Source organism: Opisthocomus hoazin, chromosome 1 (assembly GCF_030867145.1).
Source record: "Opisthocomus hoazin isolate bOpiHoa1 chromosome 1, bOpiHoa1.hap1, whole genome shotgun sequence".
Lineage (NCBI taxonomy): Eukaryota > Metazoa > Chordata > Aves > Opisthocomiformes > Opisthocomidae > Opisthocomus > Opisthocomus hoazin.
The window spans coordinates 42743549-42751629 of NC_134414.1; positions in this window are offsets into that span (position 1 = coordinate 42743549).

Sequence of the window (8081 nt, forward strand, 5' to 3'; positions counted from 1 at the left end):
CAGACTTGGGAAGACAAAGTAGGAAGAAGACTCCTTCCTTTGCCTCTGTGTCTGCTATATTTCATTCTTTTTAGGATTTGTGGGTTTTCATTCTTATAAACAGCAAGTGACACAGCAAAAAAATGTGTCAGTTCTGTCAAATGCAGCTGTCCCCATCACTACAAAGAAATTTGCTTCCTCACTTACAAAGACTAAAGCAAAAAACAAACACATACAAATCCTTCCATACTCAGAAAAGGAAGTCATCTCAATGTGTACAGAGGTTCACATGCTGCAACACTTTAGGAGTGCTTCCCACCTACTGTAACTGGGAAAGGGAAATATGATACTTGGCTGTCTCTTGATCTATAACATAATCTAGATTCACTCTATGTGAGTTGAGGTTTTTAACTTTAGTACCTTTGTGAGGACCCTGCTGTAACGTCTAGAGTGAATTGGGAGCAATGCAGGCACTGTCATAAGTCATCTACATTCTCAGTATCAGCTTCTACAGTTGTCTTGACTAGAGAAACAATCTTAGGTGTGTGTACTCCTAACTTGTTGATACAGATGCCTGAATTTTAGGTTGCATGAATCTGAGCTAGGAATCACTTGTCATTTGGTATTTCTGGATGCTGCTAAAACTTAAAACTCTGCCTTCTGTAGTTTTTAATTTCATTAAATTCCAAGCCAAAACTTAAAAGTGTATTTGAAAAAAAACACTATATACCAGCAGAGACTATGAAAAACATATTACGAGAAAAATATTTGAATGCCTTATGAGGCTGTATCATAGCTGATAATAATAGCCAAAAAAGTATTGCTTTTTAATAATACAACTTTTTTCTTTCAAAAGCTAAAATTGTGCAAAAAAAAAATCTTAGAGATTTTGTTCCAACATTTTATAAGTGATCAAAATATTGTTGATTAAGCTATTTGTCCAATGCATTCTGTCAGATAAAATTACTGTTGGATAGATGCTGAAAGATTCAGTTTCAATATCAAAGGTAATAGAAAACATAAAAAATATTTTGACCCTTGAACATTTAATTTTTGATGTCTTCAGAGCAGCTGTAGTGGGGATAGACCATGATGGCTAGTTTGTTTTTTGCATCTTAAACTATGGTTTAGTATGAACACTTCAACACTTTTAAACTCGATTTACGTTACTGATAGATGAGCCTGCTTACCTCCCAAAAGGAGTGCAGCAAAGACTCTGAAGATGTGTCCTAAGTACACGCAGATGAAGGTATGGAATTGTTTTCATTATGTCTGAATATAGTGAAAAACATCCTTGAGGATCTTAAAACATTAGTTACGTTATGTTGAACTTTCAAGATTGAATTATACTCTAAAACATTTCTTTTTCCTGCTTGCTTGCTTCCTTTATTGCATTTTCAGATATTCACATATCTACCATTTAGGTGCATAACCTTGTATGTGATGTTTCTGAAAATTAAACTCAAAGTCAAAGAAAAGCCAGTTAAAGATGAGGAATTCTGTGTTTTCAATTCAGCTAAACCTATCCTGATTGATAAACAGAAATAAATAGAACACCAAGACAACTGTGTGGCCTTTGCTTTTCTCTTATATAGAGAAAAAAAAACCCCACACCTTCAAAACACATAGATGACTTCTAGATGGATATGCAAAGCAGCCATTTCCTTATATTTCAACAGACAACATCTACAGGCTCTACACTGAGTTAACACAGTGGTATATCAGAACCCTCTTCTTATTACTGCAACAAAATGTTCATTCTGTTTATAAATATGAAAAGGAAGGTTATCTTATCATTATGCATTTTAGGAAAGCGAGTACAGAAGCACATCTGTTATTTGTGTATCGTCACAAAATGATCTCGTTTCATTAACAGCAATCACTGCAAACATTATGTCAGAGCATCAGCTTTTATTTTGGCTGAGAAGATGCAAATGTTTCTAATAAGATCTTCTTGTCCTAAGTTAGCAAAAATGAATGCATCCAACATAATAACACTACAGCAAATCACCATGAAAAAAGAATGCTGTTATCATAATGAAACAGACACTTTATTCTTTTCAAAGCCTTTATTTCTCTGTACAACTTTGACCTGCTGGCAGTGAGAATCAGTTTTAAATGTATTTTGTGTTAGTACTTTGTGTCGCAAGATCACAATGCTCTGCAACAAGCTCTCATCCTTATAGGTTAAAAAAAGAAATGAGATACTGCTGAAAGGGGACTATTAACACAGCTGATAATACACAGTAAATCCAGTAGATCCAGAACAATTCTTTATATTGTTTCTGACCACTTCCTTTTGTTTCCCACATGCCATCTTTGTAAAAGACACTTTCATTTTGACTGCATTGATTTATTCTTGCTGTCTTCTGCTCTTTTCTACTTCAGTCTGTCCTGAAGTAAAACACATCCTGAGCAGCAGTTCTGCTTTGTAGTGTGACTGTCAGCCAGACCCTTTATAAACACATTCCTCAGTAAACAAAGCCTTGGGCAGAGGAAGACCAACTTCTAATACATGATTGTCTGGAGATTGTAATTTTAGTGGGATTACAGCAGGAATAAAGAGAATAGGATTGAAATTATTCTGAACTATGAGGAGAAAAATATCTCTGAAAAATATGTAATAAACTGTTTCAAAATTTCAAATTCCTTTTTTTTTTTTTTAAATACCAGAAGCTGGTCATCATGGAGGGAAGAGCACAGAACTGTGTTTTCCCCAGTTTTCTCCCTCCTCAACTCCTACCAATTGTTTAAAGAAAAGTTTTGAAAGTTTTTGGAGCACCATTTCAAGGCCAAGTATCTCCAGTTCCTTAGAATGCTCCTCTAGTTGGTATACGTGATTGTGTCTCCTCAGCCTAGGAAGATTTTGACATTTGTGTCTGCATTAAATACAATAGCTGTTTCCAAAAGAAGGCTGGAGAGTGTCCTTACCAAAAGACGCCTTTATTATCTCCTCCAAATACACAACTGAGAACACTCACTGAAAGATAACAAATTTCTCTCACCCCCTAAGTGAGTGGTCTGCTGTCATATAAATCAAAGGTACATCTTCTTTTATTGTGTTCCATAGGAGTGACTTTCATGTAATACTTTGGTTAAAAAAAAAAAGAGAAGGAATAAAAAGAAAAAAAAGACAAAAGAGGATAAAGAACCTTTGGACAGCGAAACCCAAATGGATGGAGCCTTGCAGCCTGTAACCAAGCATTTGAAAGACGGGTTTAAAGTCATATGAGCTCCAGGCACCTGCACTGACTGCAACTGGCTTCCTGCCTACTGTACACTGGTTGCTCTGGTGCTGTTTGAGACACCTGCTTTACTCCATGCATTATAATGCTAGTGGGAGTGCCTAGCACTGTGATCTGTAATTCGCTTCATAGTCTAAATTTCACTTCTTTGACTGCAACACAAAGTGAAATCTTAGTCACCCTGAGTTATCTCTAAACTTAGTGAAGTAAACAACACCAGTGCTTACCAAAGACCTGAAATGCCTGCAAAAAAAGATTCTTCATCTCTCTGCACACAGAGCACAGATGGCTCCACTAAATCACCAAAATAAGATGGGATGAATTTAGGATTCAGATCTTATCATTTAGGTATGATAGCCAATACATTTTACACTTTAAGGTCTTTTTTTGGCTCTGACGCCAAGTATCAGAAGTCTCTGTATGATCTATGTTTTATGTTCCCTTTATAGTCTGTCAAGCTCTACTCAGTGGAGCTGAGAGTTTGACACACTTGATATGTCACCACCAGTGGGATATGCATGACTAACCATAGTTTTCCCATGTCATTTTAGGTGCTGCCCTGCACTCTTGGCATCTAGCTACTACTCTGGAAAGGCACAAGTCTTCCTGACCGTCCTGTGCACAAGTCTGAGATGCTCTAGGACATTCTAGATAGCACTTGAGATTAATTTTCAGAGCAGCTAAACCTTGCCCTGAATGCCTACTTCAGAGCAAGCTGAAGCACTCTCTGATTCTGTTGACTGTGTTGAGACTCACAGACTACAGTGGAAGCTTAGACTCCTAGCTCACCGGTTGATACCTGCTGGTAGAGATTTCAACATAGATGTGTAAATATGGAGCTGAATCACATCAAAGACTCACTTCAACACACAGAGGTGTTCAGTGAACTCCTCCTAAAATGTCCAAAGCATTCACACTGGGCTGGCAGATACAATAGTTCATTGATGGAAAGCCTGCACTCTTCCAGACTGGCAGCTGGAGGCCAGGTGGGATACCTTAAGGCATCTCAAGTAGCACTAGATGCTGACACATATGCAGAGGAATCAAGCTGTCACTCCTGTTCTGCATAAAGAGGTAAGAGTTCTCACCTCATTGACTTGCTCTGAAGATGAATATTAACCAAAATTTTGAAGATGGAAAATAATACAAAATGGTTAGGACAGAAGATCGAATTGACACTGCTAGGGCTGTTGGGAGTAGAGAGCAACTTCCAACTCGGTGCTTAAAACACCAGTCCTCTCAATTTGAACACAGTTTAAATGAACCCATATAATGTATTTCAGTTAAATGCTTACTACTTACCAGCAGCATTAGCTAGCAACATGAAAACCTGCAAATCGAACACTTAAGCATATATTTGTTTTCACAAGCAGTGGAATGAATGACTGAATGCATCATAAATGATTCAGTATTTTTTCATTCAGAACTATGTTTTCTTAGCACCTGTTCAAACTATGCTGTCTTCAGAAATATTTAGGAGTTGAAATTTGGCCTTTAAAATTCATTCCCTGACAAAATGGGAATGAAAATATAGCAGAAATCACTAAAACATTCGTATACAGCACGTTAGAGAGAGTATGCAGCCTATCAATCTGTGCTGATAAGAATGAAAGTATTTTTCTCATCCATAATCTGGAAAACAGAGCTGTTTAACTTTACATTTGTTTGTGAGACAAAATCTTTGAATCCCTCCATCTCAGAATGCAGATGGCAGTTTCATCTTCTTATCTGCTGGTTCAGTCCGGTACAGAGACTGAAAAGGAAGTAGTAACACTGCCTGCACATGTATTTTTGCACATGCTTTAATTCATAAAACTGTAAATTATGACACGCTGCCAATCATTTGAAATTTCATAACTCTGAACAACCTGTTACTAACTAATAATTTAGAAGCCTTCAAATGGTTTCCTCAGAACATTTCCTGGACCGTTAAAATAAAGTATAAAACTAATTCCTGCAACTTCTATCTGTCTGAGCAACTACTGTTCACATAAAAAGTATATGAATTGACTATAGGAAGTGGAGGTGCTGAGTACCTTTACTTCCATCTAAAATTTCACTAAACATATCCTTTAAAATCAAATTACTTTTGGTAAGGAAGATGAATGTGCTTAGCTCCTCAAACCCCAGCTGAGGGGTTTAGAGTTACCTACATCAAGGCTTTGTATTTCAGATGGCTAGTATTTGACAATTAATTGTCTTGCTTTGTTTTTCCCTGTAAATTACATGAGTGAGAAGGAAAGTACATAGAAACTAATGGCTGTGAGAAGCTGGTGACAAGCACAGTGCAGGGAAAGTGGCAGTCAGCTTCCTGCGTGGCTCTGATAACACACCTGAATCATGAAAAAAACCCACTCTGCACATTCAGCTGATGACTCCTTTGTAACAGAGATGCTGTGTGTCTCCACTTACGCCAAACTGCTAAGCTGCTGCCAGAGAGTTCACTGCTTTGAACCAGGAGGTGAAAGGCTAGTCATGGATTATCCATCCTCTTCATACGTTTGAGTACTTTAATAAAACCTTCCCAAAATAGCAGTCAAGGGCAGAAAACTTACAATGAAACCCCAGTCAGTAATCAGGGGTTTGTGATTGCTTTCAGGGAGGCCAAGTTTTGCACTCTAACACTATACTTCCTATTGGATGTCCTATTAAGATAGTGGAAGCTTTTTACACTGTCCTCAGTGGACTCTGGCACGGTTGCATGTTTGAATCTTGGTACTGGAAAATGGACTTAAAAGGCCGCAAGATTGCTTGTTTTCTGAGTCTTGACACAAGAAAAAGCAATGTGCTCTAATTCCCCTTCCACACTTTCATCTCTCATCTTTTATTGATATTCAGCCAGGTGTTAGGTTAATTCTGCATCAAAACAGTAACTTCAAAGAGTAATGGGGCTCCTAGATCTTTTAAAAATAATTAAATGAAAAAGAGAGGACTGAGCTGATTTTCTCTGTCCACTGCTGCTCGGCTCGCTGCCTATTCCTTGTCTTTTATTTTTTAAGTTGTTAATTCTAATGAAAAAATATTTGTATGGCAACTTTAGGAGGCTTTGGCAACACAAAGCTTAGGTCAATCGCATTTTTTATAAAAATGAACAAAGAGCACCCACTCGCTCTAAGATTGTTCAATGGATACTATAAATGAATGAGACATTTATTTTTGTGCCAACTTAACTACCAGCGTCGACAAGATTTGCATATAGTTTGGCAAGTGCACTGCACAAGGTGGTAATAAAATAGGCCTTTTATATTAGAGTCTAACTTACTTTAGTTACACTCATTAAAAGTGTGTTTTCACGTGAAAGGGATTTCTGTAAGGGATACTTTGGAAACAGCAATGTCACAGAAATGTTTGCTATATAGCCAGTATCAAGCATTTTTCGACTGAGAAAGAGCACTTTTTTGAGAAGAAATTCCCACGTTCTATGAATTTAAGATTCCCATTTCATTGGGGGTTTTTTTTTAATAACTGTTAGGCTTAACATTGCAGGCTTAAATATCATGCTTATTACTTTCTGCTACCAGCTGTATGTTTTTAAAGTAACAGAAAATACAGAATTTAAAAAAACCCAACAAACTCACTCTGCATATTTTGCCATCTTCAGTGACATTAACTACCCAAAGGCTACTCACAGGAAGGCAAAAATATGCTCTTACTCTATACAGCATTATTCAGGGTAAAGTCTTTTTCATGAGTAGTGTTGCTGGTATGGCTGCAGGTGCGATTTCAAACCAATTTGCTTTAAATGTGTAGAAAACTGTGCGAGTGAAATGCTTCATGAGCAGCACTTTGGTTTTAACAGGCTCATAACATATTTTATTACGCATTAAGAATGTGCTTGAACTAAACAAACAAAAAGAAGCAACAAGAACAGCACATTTAAACTCAATAAGCTTAATCAAACAGGTTGAAGACTACGTATTTGTCAAACCAGAATAAAAATATCTGCCCAGTATCACATGAATATCCACTGAAGGATCAGGTTTATGGTTTTATTGTATTTCTTAGGTCTTGGGTTTGCTCCTGTTTAAACTCTCTTGAGAAGATATTGGATTGCTAACTCTAATAAGAGCAATGATAAGAATTCTGCCTTTCTTTCAGTTACCTTGCCTCCTTGCTGAAGAAAATAAACGCAGAGGATCTAGCTTCCCCCACCACAGCAACACACAGCATCTGTAATATTGAAGCTATTTCCAAAGAATTAATGTAATTTTTCTTCAGATATAATAAACAATGTCTCTTTCTGACATTTCAGGTATACTTACAATTTTAGTATTGTAATAATATCAAAACAAATGAAAAAATGTGATTAACCACAAACCTTTGGCAAGCTGAATTAATTTTTTATGAAACACAGCTATCAAACTGCGCATAAACAGAAAATATTCTGACCTGAAAAACCAGCTATTTCTTGTAGGTAGAATGGAAAAATCTGGGCATTATATTAAGACTCCTATTTAGGCTAAGGAGAACCAGCATCTATAAACAGCTCCAATATTTCAATAGGCTTAAGGTGAAGTAATACGCCTGTCACAGAGAGAAAAATCAAAAACTGGCTCAAATTGCTTTCCCTTCTTTTAAAACAGGTATCAGCTGCTGCCCCACTTACATCAGCTGAAACACAATTTCCTTTGCCAGTCATTTCAAGAAGTGCAGTATAAACTCTCATTAATGATTCTGAAGCATACTAATTCTGGGAAGTATTATGATAACTCAGACAAGATAGCCAGCACTCAAGCATTTGTGAAATATGCATTTCTTATAAATTAAATAATATTTAGCTTTATAATTAAAATTCTAGGAGAGAGACAAAGAACAAGTTATTATGAAAATATATAGCTTTAATTTGCAGACATATAA